At 39.6% G+C, this 21,901-nt stretch overlaps 1 long non-coding RNA gene across 1 annotated transcript in view; it reads left to right on the forward strand.

Annotated features, from left to right (window-relative positions):
• The first annotated feature begins 3,018 nt into the window (after positions 1-3,018).
• LOC142046667 (uncharacterized) overlaps positions 3,019-21,901 on the forward strand; it is a 493,183-nt gene continuing 474,300 nt past the window's right edge. Inside the window, exon 1 of the long non-coding RNA XR_012655671.1 lies at positions 3,019-3,270. This is a non-coding gene — a long non-coding RNA (uncharacterized LOC142046667). The remainder of the gene's footprint in view (positions 3,271-21,901) is intronic.

Consider the following 21,901-nt stretch of genomic DNA (forward strand, 5'->3'; position numbering starts at 1 on the left):
GTAATGAAGCCATTTTTAATCTTTTCCATCTTCTGCTCTAATGTATATTGATCACATTTATGCATCATCTTCATTCATTTTACATACAGCCTGGAACTCAGAAGGAGGTTTTCCTAACAAAATAAGTTAAGACCAGTTCTTCTTCACCATATGAAAAAGGGACATGAGACAAAGCAGAACAGGTCTCACTTCTCAAACCTGAGGGATTATATGGATATATGGTTATGTGGCTTATCAGTTTATATTGTTCTGAATAAAGAAAATGTTTCACAAGGTTTTTAAAAATCTATATTTATGGAAGTTAGTGCTGATGAAATCTCCACACAGTAAAAATCTGGTATAGAACTAATACCCACATGCAGTTTCTCCACCCCACCCAAACAGTGTGCTATAGACATGGGTTGGAGGAATTTCTTGAATAGTGAGAGAATACATGAGTCTCCACGGTCATTCCATCCTCAGCCTACCAACTAGGGTAGTAATTGGGATATCATGTTTTTTAGGATGTTGCACATCTCTCTACTGGAAACAGGGGAAAAGGTCACCCTATTTGAGTCTAGTGGTACACTGTACTGCTTATTTAGTTCAGAGTTAAAAACCAACCTTGACTCCTTGCTGAAGGATCCCTGGTTGGTTGGCATTAGGAACAGTGCTCTGCCAAGACTTTAACCTATCTTAAGTAGTAAAGATTAGACCATAGGAGAGGAGCTATGTTGCAGCCTTTGGTGGTCTGTGTGCATTTCCTAATTTACATTTGATTTGGAGAAAAAATAATACAGATCTAAAAACAAATAAACTTAAATGCATCTATTACATTCTTGTTTTATTTGCAAACATATGGCTCATGGGAAAACTGGCTGTGACATGAAAAAGGGCTTTCATGATTCACTTCACTGGGGTGTCTGATATTCCTGCAGTGCAGAACTGAACTGAGAGAAAATGAATTGCTAGGCTATGGGGCAGTAATTTGTAGACAAGATACTGAATCAGTAAAAGAGAAAAGAGCTATTTACCTCTGCCATTTTACAGATTATTTATATATATCATTTCCTTGGTTGTTTCTGTTTCAGTCTTGTAAAGAAAACTGGAAATCTGGATCTGAAGGCTTAATTTAAAGTGCTCATCACAAATGCTATATAATTAATTGTCTTGGTAGTGTGTGCAAGAAAATTATCAAGAGATTGATCCTTGCAGGCTTAGTTAAAGCCAACATAATCTAAAATGCAAAACAGGAAGATTTTAAGAACAGCAGGTCAATGACAGCCTTAGCTCAGAATTTACCATTTCAAAATAAAGGGGGGTGGAGTTGATTTGGGAGATTGGCAACTAACTCCCATTTGTGTCCTTAAAAATATCCAACAAAAATGTTTGTTGTGCTTTATACCATAGTTCCCTCCTAAAACTTTGGATGAGAACAACAGAGAGATGGAATAAAGACCAGGCATTCTGCATGAATCAGCGATATTAAAGTAATATTGGTTAATCCAAAAATCCCTGGTAAAAATGCTAGTGGGAGCACGCAGTTTCTTTAGAAATATATACAGCCCAGCTCTATTCTACCGCCCAACATTTCACCTTTTCATAGTTGGGTTCAAATATATATTTTGGTCACAGGTGAACAACCAGAGTTTAATGTCATTATTTAAAAGCCATTAGTGATTGGATGTCTGTCTAGGAAGTCAATACTGTAGGAAGGGATACTTCAGAATGGTTGCTTAAGACAAGTGGCTGCTTATTGGAGGTTGTTCTTTGAGTAGATGTGGTTAGACTGCATATCATCTTCCTTTGTGCTTATCACATTATTTTCATGCAGTGGAATTTAACATGGGGCACCATACTGAGAACAAACTCCTCGCTTACAAATACACTAATGTGAATGACTTGGGACAAAAATCACCTACAAAGCTGCTGATTAAAAATTAGTTCCCTGTTTTCTTAGTGGGTGGCTTTTCAACTCCAAAAAACATTATTTCATTCAGCTGAGTATTATAAAGTGTTAGGGAAACCTCCAAACGGAGGATTACCTGATATTAAACCATAAAATAAGCAATAGAAAACAAATCAGTTTAAAGATCACAGTTGTCTTTGAAAATAATTAGGATTAGCACAGGTCCCATTAGATAGCATAACTGGTCTACAGGGTTTAACCCAGAAAAGAGAAGAAGGGAAACAAAACAAACCCTAGTAAAAATTCAGCAAATTGATTAGTTTCAAAAAGACTACAGAGTTTTCATTTTTTTGGCAATTTTTTCTAGTACATATAATGTTGCTAGATTTTTGTACAATAAGGGCTCGTTCTCTCTTTGTTTTACAACCATTTAACTTCTGCTTTAAACTGATATATGAGAAAGGAGAATAGGATGCAATTTTTTTCTCCAGTAATTTTAAAACATAGTTGTATTATGTCTCTTATTAAAGAAGATCCATAACAGCCTGAGATTTTCTGCCATAAAATAAGCTGTTCTCTAAAGTGGAGATGGTCTAATCTGATTTACTTTATTCTGAAAGCATTTATTGTTTGCTAAATGAAAGAATCTATAGATCTCCTGCAAGGGCAACATTCTTTTAATCTGCAATTCTCTTTATTTTAAATTCTGAAGAAAAAAAAAAAGCATTGAGAAGATCATCCACCCTGTGAATCTTTTGTTCTTGACAACCACAGGCAAACATATTCCAGGTTGATAAGCTCTTCTGTCTTTCTATCACCTTCCTACATAGCTTTAAAAAAACAAACAAACAAAAAATCCCCACTAATTTGAGTGCATTTGCCACCTTTTTGCCTTCCATTTGATAATGAAGGTTATCAAGCTCTCTCTGTGTGTTTTTTTTTCTTATTTTGTTTTTTGTTTTGTTTTTTCTAAAGTGTCCTCTTACAATGTGATCAGTATGATAGCATGTTTCATACTGTGGTCCATGAAGCCCTTGGAAAAAACCCAAGAGAGGATTAGAGCTTGTGAAAGACAAAGTTGGGGGGTGGGGTTGGGGGGTTGGTGTCATAAACAGATAGCTAAGGGTTAATTTTTCTTTTACCTGTAAAGGGTTAACAAAGGGAACCAAACACCTGACCAGAGGACCAATCAGGAAACAAGATTTTTCAGATCTCAAGGGAGGGAAGTTTTGGGGTGTGAGTCCTTTGTTCTGGGTCTGTTGCTCTCTCAGCTCTGAGAGTGACCTCTCTATCTCCAGGCTTTCGAATCTATTTCCAAGTTGTGAGTACAAAGGTAGAAAGACAATAGGTTTATATTGTTTTTTTGTATTTACCTGTGTGTAGTTTGCTGGAATGTTTAAATTGTATTTCTTTTTGTATAAAGCTGTTTATTCATTTTTTCTTTTAATCCAATAACCCTGTATATTGTCACCTTGATACAGAGATCATTTTTATGTCTTTTTCTTTCTTTTTATATAAAGCTTTCTTTTTAAAACCTGTTGGATTTTTTTTTAGTTGGGGCTCAAGGGGATTGAGTCTGTAGCTCACCAGGGAATTGGTGGGAGGAAAGAAGACAGGAGGGAATAGAAAACTCTCTTTGTGATAGATTTACAAGCTTGCATTTGCATGGGAGGACTCTGAGTTGAGGGTGAGAGAACCTGATCTCCGTGGTTTGCGTTTTCAGAATTGAAACAGGTGAATCCGGCGGGGGGAGGGGGCGTTATTATCTTTGTTATAAGACTCAGGGCATCTGAGTCTTGGGGTCCCCCAGGGAAGGTTTTGGGGAGACCAGAGTGAGCCAGGCACTGGAATTCCTGGCTGGTGGCAGCGCTATCAGATCTAAGCTGGTAATTAAGCTTGGAGGTTTCATGCAGGCACCCACATTTTGGATGCTAAGGTTCAGAATTGGGACTTATGCTTTATGACAGTTGGTTTTTGTTTTGTTGTATCTTTTGATTTCATACGAAAAAGTCATTTCTAAATTGACAACATCTTCTGTCTCCCTCTCACCCCTGCATGTGTCTGTGTGATGGTTGGTGCAGTACCACTATAATCCCCTAGATAGCACAACTTTCCAATCAGAAGGAAACATAATGTCATTTTATCGCACATAAACTTACACCCTTTAGACAGTCAGGCTGCTGCTTTATATATGGGAATTTGCTAGTTGAATGTGAATAGCTTGGATTAACAGGACAGAAAACATTGGTAAATAATTTTATTGAGGATTAAACAGTACAAAAGTCCTTTATCTGGTAATGTATGCTGTATGGTGACACAGCGTGCATATTGCAGGCTGGATAAGTGGTATGAAGATCTATGCTATCATAAAAACAATTTGTGGTTTACACAGAATAGTTCAAACTCATCTGTATTTTATGCAGCATAATAAATAGGGGTATACGAATACCTGCATCTATTGTATGTTTAATTCATGAGAAATGGCAACAAGCAGCTTGAGAAGAGTTAAATTAGTCAGTGCTCTGTGACACAGCAGGTTTTATTGAATTTGACCTTTGTGTGCATTTCTATACAATGGTCACCATGGTTATTGCTAGGATTAAGTAGCAGGAGCAGTCACAGAGAAATTCAATATGTATTTTCTAATAATCAAGCCTCAGTTGCAGATTTTCAATCATTCCTGATGTCTGGCATTTAAAAGTCACCGGACTAAATTCTGCTTTCAGTTACACTGGTGTAAATCCAGAGTAAATCAAATATAGTCAGTGAAGTCACCCTGCGTGTGTTGTACCAATGTAACTGAGAGCAGAATCCTGTCACTGCCTTTAGTGAAAGAACTCATTTCATTCGAAGCAGGAGCTGGATGCAAAAGTTCACGTTTGTTTTCTGGTCATTTTCTACCAGGCAGTTTCAGTAGCCCTTTTCCAAATGATATGGAGAAAGTTCAATGGAAGAAAAATGGTGTTACAACAGGGAAATATTATTCACTCTGTGAACTTGGTTGAGTAATAAATGCTTTGGATAAAATGGCTTTGAAGATACATTTTGCTGACAGAATTCCAACACAAAGTCACTAAAACTGGAAAAAAGTCTCTAAATCACTCGCAGTCAGGCCTATCCTCCAAGGACCTCTATAAGAAATTACAACAGAATTCTAAGTATCTATCACTTCCTTGCATAAAGTAATGGTAAAGTGTCCTGTATTATGGTGAGATTCACAGATTCCAAGGCAAAAGAGATTATTGTCAACATCAAGTCTGACATTGTATAACACAGGCCATTGAACTTCCCTAAAATAATTCCTACTCCAAATCTTTTATAAAATATCCAATCTTGATTTAAAAATGATCAGGGATGGAGAATCCACCACATCATTTGGGAAAGTGTTCCAATGGTTAATTACTCTCACTTTAAAAAAAAAAAATTACACCTTATTTCCAGTCTGAATTTGTCTAGCTTCAACTTCCAGCCATTGGACCATGTTATATTTTTCTCTGCTGGGTTGATGAACCCATTATTAAATATGTGTTCCCTGTGGACATACTCACAGACTATAATCAAGTCACACTTTAACCTTCTCTTTGATAAGCTAAATAGATTGAGCTCTTTAAGTGTATCAGTATAAGGTGTGTTTTCTAAGTCTTTAATCATTTTTGTATGCCTTTTTCTGAACCTTCTCCAATTTATCAACATCCTTCTTGAACATCAGAATTGGCATGACCAGCAGTGATCACACATGTACCAAACAGAGAGGTAAAATAACGTTCCCCTGTTTATTTATGCAAGGATCGCATTAGTCCTTTTGGCCACAGTGTCGCACTAGGAGATCATGTTCAGCTGACTATTTACCACAATTCTCAAATATTTTTCAGTCACAGCTTCTCGTTATAGAATCTCCATCCTGTCAGTATAGCCTACTTTCTTTGTTCCTAAATTTAGACATATTGAAACACATTGTTTTCTTTCACCCAGCTTACCAAACCATCCAGATTGCTCTGTATCAGTGACCCATCCTCTTCATTATTTACTACTCCCCAGCTTTTTATGTCATCTGCAGACTTCATCAGTGATGACTTTCTGTTTTCTTCCAGGTCATTGATAAAAAATTTAAACAGTGTAGGGCCAAGAACCAGTCTCTGGGACTCCACTAGAAACACCTGACCTAATTTTCAATTGCATTACTATCAGTTAGCAGTTTTTAATCCATTTAATGTGTGCCATGTTAATTTTATATCATTCCAGTTTTTTCATCCAAATGCTGTGCAGTACTAATTTGAATGTCTTACAGAACTCTAAGTACATTACATCAACGCTGTTACCATTATCAACCAAGCTTGTATGCTCATGAAAAAGAAAAGTAAGTTTGACAAGATCTCTTTTCTATAAACCCATGTTGATTAGCATTAATTATATCACCCTCTGTCACGGGCAGTGTTTCCTCACCCTGGGTTCTGCTTTGAACAGTCCTCATGCACACCAGTGGCAAGTTCAACACTAAGTTCTTTGTTTATAGTGTGAATATAACAGAACATGTTCCCCTCAGCTCAAGGCTCTTATATTCTGTGTAGGCACATGGTGAGATAGGGGAGAGATCACACCTCACTGAGATCCTGGGCTTCTCTGGCCCTTCATTTCAGATTACCCCTCTCTACTGCCTCTTCCCATAGAATCACCCAGCTAATTACCTCCTCTATTTACTTCATGAGCTGACTGCTCTAAAGTGCATAGAGTGAGTCAGCCTTTGGCTACTCACAGTCTGTCACACGTCTCTAGCTTTCCTTTCTTTTCCTTTCCTTTCCTTTACCAGGGCATTTTCTCTCCTCCTCAGGTTTTGTCTGCCTTCTGGAGGCCACTGTGCTCTCTTCCTTCCTTCCCCCTGGTTCTCTCCCTTCTTTCTTCCACCCACAAAAGGTCCACTCCAATAGAGGGGGGTAACCCCCACATCTCCATTTCTGCCCACCTAAAGTGGTGGATAAGTGTTTCTGCACCAAAATCTAGTGACGTTAGGGACACTTTGTAATTGCTTCAAAATAATGCAGTCCATCATCTCCCCCATTCCTCAGGCCTCAGTCACCTAGTGGCCCAACCAGTTATTTTTTGGGCAAAGGTCCTTAGATGTGTCCCCTCTCACCACCTTGCCAACTGAAACTTCTTCCTGTATGATTTGGCAGATTGTTCCCATTCTGTCTAGAATGGCTGCTTTTACTATATAGCAGTCAACTGCTATGCATCACTCAGTACTATATATGCTGCTTGTGCATCTCCCAAGAAGTAGGGAGCCAAACAGTGGGCCCATACCCTCTTTTCCCAGCCTGCTCCTGACTCTGCCCTCTCAAATGTTAATCAGGGCACTCAGCAGCTTCTCCGTGAGTTGTTGCTGTACCTGCACCTAGCCTGTAATAAACTACTGTAGGCTCAGTTGTTGTTCTGCTTTCCATGTTAGCAAAGACTCTCTTATCACTGGGTCTGCTGATACTCTTGGGAAAATTTTCTGTAACTCCTTCTGTTTTTCTGCTATTCCATGCCACACCATCTTGTCAGATCCCTTCTCCAGCCTTCCTCTGTACTGGAGTAGGAAATCCCAGACAAGCCCTCACTTGTCACAGGGCACAGTTCCTTCACCCTGGATACCTCTCTGAACAGTTCTCATGCACATCAGAGGCAACACCAAGCACTTTATTTACAGTATGACTTTCTTTTCTTTGAATATGGTCATTAGAAACCAATACTGGGAATGGGAAGAATTGGAAAACAGATAAGAGGTACTGAATCCCTTGACTGAACCCCATTTTTCCTAGAATTTATATCTAGAGTGGTTCCAAGTCAAATGAGGGCTGTTTAATTGACCAGTTCTTCTTTAGAATGTTCTGTACAGGCACAATAAAGGAAGCACTTTGCAAATGCAATTGTATGCCTTATTGTTTACTGTGTGTCTTAATAACTATTCCTTTTGTATGCAAAAAGCCTGTCTGGTGATACAGTAGATGGTTTGTGTTACTAACCAAAAAAGGAAATTAATAAAATGGTTTTTAAATCTTTGTTGTATCCAAATAAAGAGTATAAAGCTAGCTGCAATCCTTTGACACAAAACTCTATATTTAAAGTTTTATCTGTTTTACATCCCAGCAAGTGAATTAAATATTATGTTATCACCCTGAGATGTGTCTCTTCGGGATTATAAAAACTTACATTTTATGTATTCAAAACTTTTAGTCTTCCACTGCTTACTTACAACACAAAATAAAAACTTCTCCTATTGGAATAATGATGATAAACATATTTCAATGTTTATAGTGTAATTTGAATTGGAAATAACAGTAAAAGAAGATTAATGAGCTCCTGTATCTAGCTGTGGATGCAAAGAAGGCAGTTTAACATAGTAAGAATACATCTCATAATAGATATGTGCTCACCTGACCATGAATGAACATACCTAACAGTTTAGGGAAGGGTAGCAAAAATGACTAGCATCATAGGATACAATTCATATGAGGAACTTCCTTAAAAGAGAAGATTAAGACTAATAAACCCTCAAAGGGAAATCACTCTGCACATCTGTAACTTTGTACAGTGGTTGAAATTATAAGAGCTATTGGCATACAGGAAAGAATCCAGTTCTACTCCTTACCCCAGGAGCATTTCGGTTCCCTGTAAGATGATGGCCCCATCTATTTAAAATTAAAGAAGTTGTCCATCTACTACTTTACTAATTTTCAAAGGAGTTAAATATCAGCCACTTACGAGATGAATGGAAGGGCTCTGGCTTTCCAAACTAATCTTGTACACATACTTGGTTACTTGCCTGTGTACTCTTGTGTATGTTCTCTGTACTCACGCTGAGTGTCCCCATATGCTCTTCTGAACACAAGTTTAGTTCTGGGTATATGCATATACCCATGGCCACACTGATGCTTCTGTTATGCTGTGCTACCATTTCAGAAGCAAGACCTCAGGGTTATGTGCCTCACAGAGGGACAGTTTAGGAACCTCTTTGCTGTGTATTCTTGGTACTGTTCCCCCATCTTCACACATTTTCTTATGGCAGTTTCTGCTCAGGTCTTCCTCCTAAAAAACTTCATAGAAGACATGCAACAGCTGGATGATGATCGGTTTCTGCTCTTGCTTCTTATTGCAAGACAAATGTGATGGAGTAGGCAATGAGAGAAATGCTGAATGGAATTTGGACATAACTTTGTTATGTCCTGGACAGCTGCCCTTGAGAGTGAATGGCAATTAATTCAACTCCCATGGTACAGCTATGGTGAATGTTGATATTGCCACAGTATGCTGCTGTGTGGACCATCTCTTCTGGAGCAGCAGAACCAGTACAGTGTGATGGGATCACATCCTTTTGGAAGCTTGGGATGACCAGCAGGGGCTTCAGAACTTCCAGATGAGGAAACTGACCTTCATGGATCTGTGTGAGAATCTAGCACCAAACTTTCAATGCCAGAATACTCAATTTAGGTAAGCCATGCCAGTGCAGAAGCTGGTGGCTATTTCATTGGAATGCTAAAATGTGTTATACAATTTAGCCACTAGGTGGCACTATGTGCAACATATCTGACTTAAAATAATCTCAGCCATACCTGGCAGAACATTAACGGGTCTCATGTAAGAGACATCTCTGGTATATCTCTATGAGAAGCTTTGTAGGCAGTCCTTATCTGATACAGAAGCCAAGTCTGCTAGTAGCATCCCTACAACCTACCATGTACAAGATGTATATGAAAACTATTGTCCTGTGGAAACTGGCAACACAAGACAACTACAAGCTCATGGCAAACCATTTTGGAGTTGGGAAGTCCACTGTCGGGGTTTCAGTTGTGCAGGTCTGTGTGGCAATTAACACTGTGATATACACAGGGCTGGTTGCCATAAGAAAAGTTCCAGCAGTAATAGCTGAATTGCAGAGGATGGGGTTTCTGAATTATCAGAGGCCATCAATGGCACCCACATGGTAATACTTTGCCCACCAAAAGTATGTGATCTGAAAAGGTTACTCGTCTTTCGTTCTGCAGTGTTTAGTGGACCATAGAGGCAAATTCATGAATACCAACATGGGAACCACTGTAAAGGTTCATGACTCCAGCCTGCTCAAGAGATTGTAATTATACGTGAAAGGGGAATAAGGACTTTATTCTCCAGAAATTATATGATTCTCCCTGGCACATATCTGTCAATTGTTGTTTTGGAGAGGCCCATATACTTTCTCCTTTTAACTTGGTTCATGAAAACAAAGTCCAATATCAGTGGCCCTGGAAAAAAGGAAATTCAATTACAAACTCAGCAGCTGCAGAGTGATGATGGAATGTACATTTGGTAGATTGAAATCTCATTGGCATGGCCAGTGCACCCATCTGAATGCAAGTGTAGCCAATACTTTTCATATTATCATAATGTGCTGCACACTCCATAACGCACGTGGGGCTCATGAAGGTAAAGGGGAGCAAGTCTGGCTTATAATTCTGATTTACAAACTCCATATAGGCTGCCAGATTCAGCCCAGGTCCTGATTCCCAGTGGGCAAGGGAAATCAGGGATGCCATATCTTGGCATGGCAGGGAGGCAGCAGATGACATTTGCCTGTGCCAAGGGACACCTTCACATCCTGAGCAGCTGCTGGAAAAGCACACAAGAGAAAGTTGTATTCAGCGTTGTTGTAGCCCAGTCGGTCCCAGGACACGAGAGTAACACGGTATGTAATATCTTTTATTTAACCACCTTCTGTTAATGAGAGGGACAAGCTCTCACACTTGTGGGGCTTTATAACTTTGTAAGTGTCTTGTTCCCCTGTAGCTGAAGGATATTAGCCTTTTGTTCCTATGACAATTCACAATTATACCAGACACCTCCACTGGGTTAACACCTTCACTGTTCACAAACTTCTCTTATTGGGCGCACTCAGCCTCTCGTAAGGATCTTGTCACAATTTGCTTTGGGGTGGGAGTGTACCCATTCTCCTGTTATTTCTCAGCTTCAAGAACTCCTGAATGCCCATCATTCCCCTCCTGGATGCTTGGGGCAACCCCCTCTGAGGAGTTTCAGGCAGGCACTGGTGGGATGTGTAGTCCCAGGAGTCCTACAAGCTCCTCCTGGTCACATGGAGTGGGGTTTGGTCTTCCAACTCAGCAGCACCCTGGGAGGATAAGGAAATGGAGGTGGCAGTTAACAGAGAGGTGCAATGCCCACAGCAGCAGGAGGACCTCAGCTCATCTGGGAACTAGTTCTATCAGCTTGTCTATTAAGGAATGCTCCCATTCCCTGTGGCATGCTTTCTACACCAGTTCACCAGTGTCTCTTCCTGTTCAATAGCCTGATCCTCCCATGCCCTGAGAAATTGAAGCTGATCCTGGTTCATCCTGTCCATGTCAATGAGCAGGTCTTACAGCATCCATTTCTGTTTGCTTCTGCTGTCTCTGGGGTGCTACTCCTTCCATCCTAATGGAATGGTTTCCCTCCTGGGAGCTGAAATCCTGGGGGGAATGGGTGGAATGGGATGGGGCCTGAATCTGAGTGGGGGCTTGGGGTCCATGGAAAAATTTTAAATCAAAATGGGGATCCTCAAGTTACTGAAGTTTGAGAACCACTGCTTTAGACAAACAACAAGGGCAGGTCTACACTTAAAACGCTGCATTGATGTAGCTGCGATGCTGTAGTGTGTAAGTGAAGACACTCCTATGCCAATGGGATAGCTCCTCCCATCGGCATAGTTAATACACCTCTCCGAGAAGTAGTAGCTAAGTTGATGGTAGACGCTCTCCTGCCAACATAGCAATTTCTAAACAGAAGGTTAGGTTGATTTTTCACACCCTGAGCAATGTAGTTATACCAATATAGATCTGTAGTGTAGACCTGGCCTAAGTTTTCTAGTAGTGATCCATCTCCACCCGGGCCCTTGCTAAACCCACCCCCTTCTTCCTCCAGTCCCCATGGCCCCAGGGCTATAGCTGCCTGTGTGCTAACAAAGGCACAATTATTAACAAAAAATATCTGTTTTATAGCTTCTGCCAAATGCTTAGTAGTGGTTCATCAGAACTCAATAAAATTGTTTATTTATAGCTGTGTCTTGCTTGGGGACCATTTAAGTGGGAGCTGAGCCGGAATGTAGCCCCAGAGGAAGATGGGAGAAAGGGGGGAGGGGTTATGTGGAGGTCCACTGTAACTTATCAGTCTTGTGTTCTGGCTTCTGCCATGGCTCAGAGTCTTCTTTGGTTCAACAGGAGGGGCTTCCTCAACTGTCTCCTTTGTGTAGAGGTGCAGAATCACATGTTTTTCTACCTCTGGGTCTTCCAGAGAATCCTCCACTGTACCTGCTACCTCCCTGGCCTCTGCTGCATCCTTGCTGTGGCCCTCATCAGCATCCCCTTGGACAATGAGTCCAGCAGAGTCAAGGAGAAGGTCGTGAGCCACTTTATTGTCTGCACCAGGAGTCTTGGACAGCACCCAGTCCAGCTCATCATAGAAGGGGCATGGGTGGCAAGTCCTCCCACAGCCACTGTTGGAATCTTCTGCCCTCCTGTACAGAAGCCTCAAGTCCTTGATGCATTCCAGGCACTGGGCTAGAGTCTTCGTAATGCCCGCCTGCTCCAGCATCAACAAAAATTTCCTGGTATAGGTAAATGTCCTTGCCATTCCAGGTGAAGTCATGGAGGACACTGTACTCTGACCACATAATGATTAGCACCCAGTTATGGCCAGCAGGCACAGCTCACTACTGCCAGTGAAAATGGCGAGACAGGGACCTGTACAAACTGGATAAGGATCAGGAAGAAAAGAGTTGAATGCATTGTGGGACTGGGGTGGATTATTACTGAAATTTAAGACATAATACACACCCTCTACCCCTGTCTATTCTGCATACTGGCACGGGTTGGAGGCTGTGCCACAGAGTGAGGCAGGTTCTTATCCACACACATCAGACATGCTGACTTATTTGCCCTCTATATGTGCTTCTGGGGTTTAGAGGTGGACAATAGTGGGGTTAAGGCATTGGCACATGTATGCTAGTGTAGACGTAGCCTTTGACTGCAAAGAAATGATGCGACCAAACTCTCGTATATTCTGTATTGATAAAGTAATGAATTCTTTGTTTTCCTCCTTTATTACTCTGAGGATTTTCTTCAAGAGAATAGGTCTTTCACTGAAGGAAACTCATGCTTAAAAGTAAAATTTGATCTGATGGTGGTTGGTGTGTCAGTGGAAATTATCTAACAAAGGTAGTGTCATAAAGTCCATTCTTGAGAAGTAGGTACCCAAATAAAAAAGTATGTGAATAAATGCAAAACAGAGTCCTGGCCATGGTGGAGTACCACTTCCCTGAGCATTAGGAAAGAACTGAGGGAGCTTTAGTTGTTTGAACATAATTTCTTATGTGAAAATGTCTCCTTTCTCTTTTCTTTTAGACAGCTCTTTTGCTTTGTTTTAGATTTGTAATGAGCATTTATAGTATGTATTGTTTGAGTCTCTAAGTTTACTTCCCGTCTTCGAGAAGTTTTCTTTCCTTTGGAGGATTCTTTCAGTAGAAGCTTCTTTGCTCTTAAGAGAATTACACCCTGGAGAGGTTTGGTTTAAGTAGACAATTTGTATTCAGTTAGGTGAAGCTCATATTCGGGGTCTCCTGGGGAATTTACTCTGAAAGTTAACCCATAGAAAGTAGGATCTAGGGCTCTGAGATGGAATGCTCTTCAGTATTAGCTGAATGAAGAAGTAAGTAATACATTAGGATAACCAGCAATTTGAGTGATTTCTTTCTTTGGTTTCCCATGTTGTAAGCATTGACTCCTTAATTCCATCTATTTTTGAAATAACAAATAGATTTTATATTTATGTCTCCAGTGGTAGCCATTATAAACTCATCTACTGCCCCCCTGCAGTGACTGCTAGCATAACATATACCCCTGGTTCATTTTAACAGCTCTGTATTGCCACAGGTATTATGCAAATAAATAATATACTGAAATGCTCTCTGTGAGACGTTAATGCCTTATCCTGCATAAGTAGGACCTCCCAAGGTGGTCCATGCAAATGTTACAAATTTCAAGGAAACATCAAGAAACAGAGCACAGTAAGAGTTTAGCATGCTGCTTAGCAGAAGGATGAGTCTCAATGTATTTGCCTCTAGCACCGTATAGGCTTCTGAAAACTAAGAGTAAGATTTTCAAAAGTGCCTAAGGAAGATAGCGGCCCAATACCAGTGGACTTTCAGTGGAACTAGGGCATTTCAGACAGACCCTTGGCTGCCTTTGAAAATTCGACCACAGGTTAGCAAAAATAAATACATTAATTTAACAGAAATGTGTGTATGTGAGGGAGGGGTCTTTGTTTTTTCTGTTACACTAAATGAATTAAATAATTTTAAGAAAATTGCTTTTCAAAACAGATCTCCATTTTGTGAAGATTTGGCTGATTTCAAGCCCAAAACGGAACAGGGAACTCCTAACCATTGCTATAGCCACTGCACAGCTTGGAGACCTGCTTTCCAAGGCTTTTTGTAAGGGGAAAACCATTGCCAGACAGACTGGAGATGAGAAAATTATCTTGCAACATTTTGTACATCCCAGCTTGAATATGAAAGGGTGAGGTGGAAATTTTCTCGGATGACAGCAGCTCTCTCAATGCACAGTTCTTAAAATGTGCCAAGCACTCCAAAAAGGAGAAAAAGGCTTGTGTAAGAGCTGAAGCTGCAAGTATTTTGAACAAATCTTGTAATTGCCAATAAGAGCAACCTGTTATCCCTCTTGGATTCGCATGTGCATACACACACACTGAACTAACTCCGTCAGATTGTGACTTTAAATGCAACAATGTACATTTGGAAATAGTCAGCTTACTTTTCTGGAGTAATTCTGGTTTTACACCAATGTAGTTGAGATCAGAATCAGGCCCATTGAGGAAGAAGTCCTGCAGCCATACTTTTTAATTGAATTTGAGATGATCAAAAACTTGTTTATAAAACTCCTAAATTTGGGGCAATTTAACCTAATGCTACCCCATTGAACCCACTGAAACTCTGAATGTTCTGATGAGTCTGATTTTGTTTTTTTCTTATCAAGATATTTTTCTTCCTGTGCTACTAGGACAAAACTGTTACATTCTTTATTTGCATTTTCAATCTCTTTAGCATGGAAATAACAATTCTCATATTACAGGGGGATTTTTCCAGGTGGGAGCTCCTTTCTATCCCTATATTATTATGGCAACTTCTAGTTGTGCTGGAGGAGAGGAGAAATTATCACTAACTTCATTAGTCAGCTGAGGAAGAAGGGCTCCCTGCTAAGCAATATATAACAATGACAAGGCATTTCCTCCTCCAAGTTTGGGTCTGGAACTTCCACACCACTCCCAAACCTCCTGTACCAGGGAGTGACTGAGTAAACTAGGAACTAAGCTTGGATCTTGCAGTGCAGGGCACCAACTCACCTGACTATCTTTATTCTAGATTTTTACTTTTTGCTGTAATTTAGATTTTTCCTGGGTTTATAACTTATATCTGGTGCATGAAACAAAGGTAGAATTGCTCCCCACTGAATTGTTCGAGACAATAAAATAAAGGAAGTTGTATTATATGAGTGCATCTGGGAGTTTTTGATGCTTTAGAATCACTGGGGGCTACCTATTCTGAGCTATTGATTGTTTGTGATTTTTAGCATTCATGTCTATGTGGCATTAGCTCTGGATGCTAGAGTGCTTCATTAAATTCTCTAAGGTTTGTTTTACTACATCACCACTGCTGAGCAGTTCACTCCTGATTTGGAACTCTCCTTTGAATCTATCATTGACTAGCATTTTTTTTCTTCTCCTTATGCCTTTTTCAGAGCATATATTTGTTCCTCTTGAGCTTATGGTTTCTTTGTTTTTCTCATCTTTACTGCCTGTTAACAATTCTATTGTGTGGCAATGATTGCAGTTTCACTACACATGGAAATGTAGCAAGCCAGGAAAAAATATATAATTAAAATTTGGTGTGTTTTTTACAGCTGCCAATAATTCTAATGAAACATTAGAGCTCCTGAAGGTAGTTCATATTGCATGAGACTGATTGATTACTTAGAGGATCTTTTGTAACAGGAAGCTCAGATCTGTTAAAGAAGCAGGCTATATATAAAGGTAGGCAACATATTCGTTCCCAGACAAGCATGTCCATTGCAAACTTGAATTAATTATTGAATTTTGACTGTGTGTTGTTACAGTCAACTCTCTATTTCCCAAGATTCAGATAACCTTTATCCTTGGTTTTCGCCAACTATCAGAGCTGTCCCATGGGTTTTACTTCAGTCTTTTGGATTCACACATGAAGACTTCAGTACATGCATTTTTATGCACTAAATTTCTGGAGTGCAACTGTTCCTGTATCCGGACAACCATTGGGGAAGCTAATTAGCCAGCAGAACACACATTTAATAGCTCCTGGCTATTTGAACCCTCATTATCTGAAGTTTTCTACTGTCAGCCCATCCAGGAGCCCCTTCAGGTAGTCCTGTCTGCTTTGCATTTCCCCCCCTAATTGTGAACCACTGTAGCAACATTATATGAATGTCATGGAAGTAGAGGGAAGGGAGTGAATAGCTTTTCAATAAGTTCTGCGACAGAGATAATCAAAAGTAGGAAGTGTCTGTGAGTCTCAGTCGGCTTGCCCTGCCATGGCCATGCACTGGAGACGGAGATAGGAGGTTATCCGTTTCCAAGTGCACTATACTCTAAATCCCATATTTCCTTCTCTTACAAAAGATACATAAGGCTCTGACAGTATTGTCTGAAATTACAGCTAACTGCTCTTTTTTAGATCTTAAATTCTTCTTTTAACCCACATAAAGAGAAAAATCTGTCGTGCTTTGTCATTCCCCCACCCACCCACACTTTTTTTAAATCCAGGAAATGTTTTCTGTTAAACAAATCCTCCTTTGGCTGTTCTTCCCTTTCAGTACCTACCAGCGACTGACCTGCCTTCCTCGCTATCTAATTAAATCCAGTTTGCTGTTTTCTTGCAATTAATTGTTCTATCAAAGCATCAAGGGATTGTTTGTCTTTGCCTGATTTAACATGTTTGTACCTTCTTCAGAACAGCATAGAGCCATTTGAACATTGCAAGACAGCCATCCTAAAAGCGCTTTTAGTTTCTGCAAAAAATGTCCAGTCACCTTTAAGGGCATGTCTACACTGGCAAAGTTACAGCACTGGCAGTTACATGCTGCTCAGAGAGCACTGAAGGGAAACCGCTGTTGTTCACTCTGTCAGCTGCCTGCACAATAGCATGTTCATACTTGCGGCACTTGCAGCGGTATTTGGAGTGGTGCACTCTGGGCAGATATCCCAGAGAGCACCTCTTTCTCTTCTGCTGCTAAGACTTGTTTGAAGGCAGAGAGGGTCATGGGGCATCCTGGATCCTGTCCCAATGACCCGTGATGCATTGCTTCGCATCTCAGAAATCCCTGTGATTCTGTCTGCATTTGGTGCCATCTTTCAAAAGTTGTGTACTGCGCGCCCTGCCTCTTCAAGCTGCAGGAATGGATCCTGAACTGTTGACCAGTATGCTGTTCGCTCTAACTAACACGTGAACAGTGGCAGTGGAGTTGTTCCTTAAACTACAAAGGCAAGGAGAGTTCAACATTGATCTCGCCACGCGTAGTAGCTACGATACAAGATTGCTTGTGGCATTCATGGAGATGATTAGTCACCACTTCCATTAATTCTTCATTTCACTGAAAGGAAACCTGTTTCCGAACTGTTAGTTTTTCCTTCACTGACCCATCTTCCCTGGTAACTCAGCAGGGACATGGTGTCTCTTTTTCAGAGGGACTCCTACCGCCTCTTAGCCTATGATAAATATTATTTTCCACAGCATATTAATGTTTGTTCTATACGGAGTCAACTGCACAAGGTATTGAGTCCTCCTGTGAGGTGCTAACCACCCTCAATTCCTGCTGGCTTCATTGGGAGATGAGGGCAGTGAGCAACTTTCAGGGATGTTCAGCATTTTGCAGGATCAAGGCCTATGTATCTATTATTCTTCATAGGTGAATTTTACCCCAGTGAAGAGGAGCAGCACAAGCTCTTTGCATCACATTAGCTCTCAAAATAGGGCTTACATAGGACTTAAGTGTGACCTAATGTAGAAATTGTGCTGACCGTCTACACCGGGGTGAAGATTACTCTGTATGAATTTGTTCTGCTTGAGTTCCTGACTTAATTCTCCTTTCCTCTTCCAAAATGTTTGAACTCTTCGCTACAAATAATGTCTCTCTTTCAATGTATCAGTCCCATTCATGACTTTTAAAACTACTAGGCCACCTCCATGTTTTCTTTTTTATAATAAGACCAATACTAATAATAAAGAGAAAATTTAAAGTTTGGTTAAATTTTACATCTTTACCCATATTAGATTCTTGTGCTCCATTGTTATCACTTTTTTTTTGTATCCTCATAATTTGTTTTGTCCAAATTATGCAGACATACATTATTATTTTAGATATGATCCATCAGATACCACGGAAATAGTATTATGTTAAAACGCACAATACACTAGTTGCTGTCTCTGCATGTAGTCCCTGACTTGATGATCTTAAATACAACCCTGACTTCTCTTCTGGCCTCTAAAGACAAAAAAAAGAGATTGTTAAAATTCTTATGGCCTGATTTTAGTCACACTTACACAAAAGTAAATCAGAAATTATTCAGCTGAAGTCAGTAAAATCAGTGTGAAAGTTTTGAAAGGAGAATAAAACCCTTAGTATTAATAATCTCTCCTGCTATTAGTAACTGGATATTATTTTTTTTATTTTTTACAAAATCTCTATAATGTTGCTAAAGAAATTATGCATAAATAGAATTATTTTATATTTTTGTTGCCAGGTTTAGTTTACCTGTTAGCTCTTTTTGGCAGGGAATCAGTATTTGTTCTGTAAAACATCATGCACATCTGTGCTCCTCTAAATGTTCTACATATTAAACTATATATCGTATATTAGAGCCATACAGTAGTTTCTGATTGCTGGAGGAGAGATATCAGCAGGGAGAGAGAGTGGGAATAGCACATAAGAGAAACGGGGATGTGATGTTACATGGGGACTTCATACTACTACTTGCACACAGTTAATGTTGCCATATGGGACCATAAACAGATACTATGGAAGACCCCCAGGAAAGATTGTTGTTGCATTAATTCAGGATACAGAGAAGGAGCTGGCCAAGGATATAGTCATGGATATAAGTTACACTAAAAAGAGGAGCTAAAATTGCAAGAACAAGTAAAGGAACTAAACAACTAAGGAACATTAAATGAGAGAAACTATGAATGTAGTTAAATATGTATTAGACTCTGTAATGTGATATGGTGACTCACTCAGCCTCCTAACAATGACTTATAGAGGATGTGAGACTGAGGATAAGGAAGTAGCAGAGAAATAGTGGAATCTTCATAACTGACATATTCCAGTGGAAGTAGGAATGTGCCAATTATCAAAGGCTCCTAGGCACACATTGTTCTGTTAGATATTCCCTTTTATTTCACAAAGGGCTTTGGGGAATAAAAGCATTACAACAAAACATTTGAAGAACAATGTTAAGGTTCAGTCAAATTGACTTCTATAGCAGTAAGAACAGAGTTGGGAAGTGAGCAAAGACTTCAGTGTAGAATGTTTATGCTAGCAAAAAACAGCTCAGGCTTGTTAACTACTATGAGTAGTTTTGCAGTCAGCAGCATCGTCAGATGTGCCATTAATCCTCCGATTAGAGTAACTGAAACAAATCCTGAATCTGTTCCTTGGCAGTTGCTTATTAAAGCAGACCGGACATGGCATTTATCAAGGTGCAAATTAAGTGAATTCAATGCTATTCAACAATTTTTGTGTATCTGGTTTGTTATGAAATATGCATGCTTTGTACAAAGCAGAAATTCTCTAAAGAGAAGTTACTTGGCATGTTAAAAGGGTGGTTTAAAACATCAAGACTTAAAAATATATCCAAAGGTGAGAAAAGAAATATGCGCACACAAGAAAAATCAAAACTCATTTTTCCAAACTCACCCTGCACAACTCAAATCCTGACTGAATTCTATTGTTAAAGGAACCAACACCACCCAAAAAACAAGACACTAGTCAATCTTAAGGCTGTCGTTAGAAAGATCTTTAGAAATGTGGGGCAGTGGAGACGCTTAATTCAGGAACAGACAACATGGAATCAGAGAGAGGAAAAGCCAGCCTAAATAGCATTGATTCTATATTTTATGTAGAGAAATCATTAAGTATGAAGGTGCAAACACTATGCTGATTTTTTCAGATAAAAGTGTGAGCACCTTTCAGTACTGAAGCATTAACATGTAATCTGATTAATCACAGGATCGGTAAAGAATTGACTTGCCAGTTTGACTACTATTTCAAAGCAAAATTCTTCCACTAATGCATTTGTGCCTTCAAAGGTTAGCTGGTAGGGAATTGCCTAGTCTAATGTCACATAGATACAGCTTTCGTATTGTTTATATACATGGCTTGACATACCTAGGTTAATACATACCAAAGGCAGTTCAGCAAAGATAAAAGTAGAATAATGAGTCTGGAAGCAAGGAATAAAATGAGTAGCTGCTAAATGGAAAAGTGCTGAAGCATAATGACCAGGAAATAGATTTAAGAAATATTGCCCCCCAAATATCTCGAAAGCCTTCAGCCAAAATTGCAGTTATGCTGAGGAAAGTAAATAGGAGACAAGGAAGCATTTCTTGAGTAACCGACAGCAATAGAGAGGAGCTATTGAACCACATGGGAGGATTAGCCTCTATCCTAGAAGACATAAAATTACAAACTGGTAACTTCACAGTAGATAGGATAAAATTTCTGCTGATTGGATGCAACATAGATCACCAGGAATACAGCTGATTTCAAAGAATAATAATGTTGGGCTGATAGCTCTTAGTGTGTTGATGGCTTCGTTAAAAAGCTGTGTTTTCACATGCACCTGAGGCTTGTGAGACTCTAATTAACGATAGGGGTGGGTATTGTTTTTCTCCAGTTGTGATCAAAGGTGTGCAGCTACATGCTTCAGATAGACAAGAAACTTTGCAAAATAGGTGGACATTTTCTACACTTTAGGAATAATAAGAAAGGCTAAGTGGGTTTTGCCTTACAGATGATGAACCCACTTTATGAAATGACATGCCAGCAAATGATCAGTGAGCTCAAAGGAAGAAATAAAAAAGAGATATGATGCACCCCAACAAGCCCAGTTGCTATTACTAGATGCATCTTTGGGAAAGTGGGCATGATCATGGACACAGAATGGCCATCTCTTGGTGAAATTAAGTATGCATGCTATTATCATGGACCAAAATAGGTGCTATATACTCAATATTACAGTTTCACAGAAGGAATAAGTCAATGGGGCAAGTTCCATTCTATCTGTGACTACAATTAGTGTTAAGAGCCACTATTTGCTCTCTCGCAGTTGGTTGCCCTGCACACATGCATACTTCCTTGCCTTGGTCCCTGTTTAGGGAAGATACTTAATCCCATGCTTAACTTGAAGCAGGTAAATGGGACTATTCACATTTCAAGTGTGTGCTTCAGTAACTTGCTGAATTAGGGACTTTGTCAATGAATGCAGGAGTGGAGAGATAGATAGATAGACAGATAGACATCTTTCTCCTTTTAATTAGGTGAACTAGACCTTCCCCACCTCTCTCCACACACACAGAGCTTTGCGTGTGACCATATAATGCTATAAATTCTACAATTACCTAGCTCTATTAGATTAAATCATTCTGCTGCTCTGTTGTATTGTAGGTTTTACCAGTCCTAAAAGTGAAAAAACATAATGCTTATGTAAAGAAATAAATGTGTGTGTGTGTGTGATGACTGATAGAAACAAAGCTGACTGTTAAACTGGAGGAAAAAAAAGAATTAAATATTCCAAAGAAATGCTCATCCATGCAATATATTCTTGACCTAGTATATTATTTTAATTTAATATTAAACTTTCCCTACTAAAACTAGTTGATCAACCACATGAATTGTTTAAAGTATT

This window comes from Chelonoidis abingdonii, chromosome 4 (genome assembly GCF_003597395.2).
Source record: "Chelonoidis abingdonii isolate Lonesome George chromosome 4, CheloAbing_2.0, whole genome shotgun sequence".
In the NCBI taxonomy this organism is placed as follows: Eukaryota; Metazoa; Chordata; order Testudines; family Testudinidae; genus Chelonoidis; species Chelonoidis abingdonii.